The sequence below is a fragment of the Nematolebias whitei genome, chromosome 2, assembly GCF_014905685.2.
Source record: "Nematolebias whitei isolate Nwh7 chromosome 2, NemWhi1, whole genome shotgun sequence".
In the NCBI taxonomy this organism is placed as follows: Eukaryota; Metazoa; Chordata; class Actinopteri; order Cyprinodontiformes; family Rivulidae; genus Nematolebias; species Nematolebias whitei.
This window is the reverse complement of record NC_056499.1, coordinates 43227935-43229357: the sequence shown is the minus strand read 5'-3', so window position 1 is coordinate 43229357 and position 1423 is coordinate 43227935. Positions and strand designations below refer to the sequence as shown.

At 34.6% G+C, this 1423-nt stretch overlaps 1 pseudogene; it reads right to left on the bottom strand.

The window, feature by feature from the left end:
* Positions 1–768: 768 nt before the first annotated feature.
* LOC119426959 overlaps positions 769–1423 on the bottom strand; it is a 60411-nt pseudogene continuing 59756 nt past the window's right edge.

Genomic DNA, 1423 nt, shown 5'->3' with positions numbered 1-1423 from the left:
CTCAGTTGTCTGTGATATGGTCAATCACATGAACTCTCTCTCTCTCTCTCTCTCTCTCTCTCTCTCTCTCTCTCTCTCTCTCTATATATATATATATATATATATATATATATATATATATATATATATATATATAGATTTGGAGGCTGATTGTGGCTGGAACAGGTGTTATTATAGAAAAAATACAAATAAATAAAACTAGAAGGATTTTAGTTACTTTTAAAAGGTTGAGGGTAAAGTCAATTAATGCATTTTAAAAAGTACCAACGGCTATACTGTGCCACAATTCTGCCCACCAAAAACTGCCAAAAAAAAAAAATTTTAATAATAATAATAATAATAAATATCTCATTTGATGATAAGGTGTAAAACCAAACAGTAAACTTATTTAACAAAACAGCATAAAATTAAAGATTACAAAACAAGTTGTCAAGTTGTTCTTGAGTGGAATGGCAATGAGAAAATGCGGGACCTAAAGAACTAGATTTTACGTGCAGACATACAATAAATTATTCCATAAAACAGGAGCTGAACCTGCAAAAACAACGTCCTTTACGTTTAAGTTCTTTAAAATTCTTTAAAATCATCTGGTTGTTGACATCGCTGCTCTAGATGAAGCATATCATTACAAAACATATTCAAAATGAGATGGAACCTGACCAATAAGAGCCTTAAAAGTAACAATACAAATTTAAATACAATCCTGTAGAAGACAGGAAGTCAATAAAATGAAGCTTGTTATATGCTCACAAACTGATATCTGTCCAGTTGGAGAGAGCTTAGTTTGACTGTTTCGTAGTTTTTCTGATATGATATGAAATAGCTGATCACAAATTTACTTTGGTCTGAGAATGCATTTGTACAATATTGTCCACTGCTATCATGTTTGACATGTGATACGGTAATGAAAACATTTTGACACAACCCTGAATGCCACCTTCAACTATGCTGCAGTATCACCAATAAAAGCTTGGACCTCCACCTTCTCCAGCTCTTACAGATACTTCACTTAAGACCTAATTATGGTAAACAATCTGACACACTTTACATTTTTTACTCTTGTTTTCCAAGAGTCTATCTTGTTCGAAGTTTCTCATATTGTTTCGGTGCCCATAGAAGGCGCTTGATGAGTATGTCACTTGTATCAGGTATAAGTTCATCCCAGCAGTACTCAGGGGAGAGCAACTTTGTGGGTTTATGAAGCCAAAAGTACTTGTTAAGATGGCTTTCATCATGCCACAAAGCTTCCACGTCATTCAGCTTATCGTCCATGATGTTCAGATAGCAGAAATCAGCCAAAGCTTTCACACCTTGACATGTGCCTCCAAAGATGGCTGCATGATAGTAGTAATCCCCTTCCTCCATAAAAGCTTTGGATTTAGGGTTTCGGTCATAGGTGAACCTGTTCTTTGGAAGTTTGTAA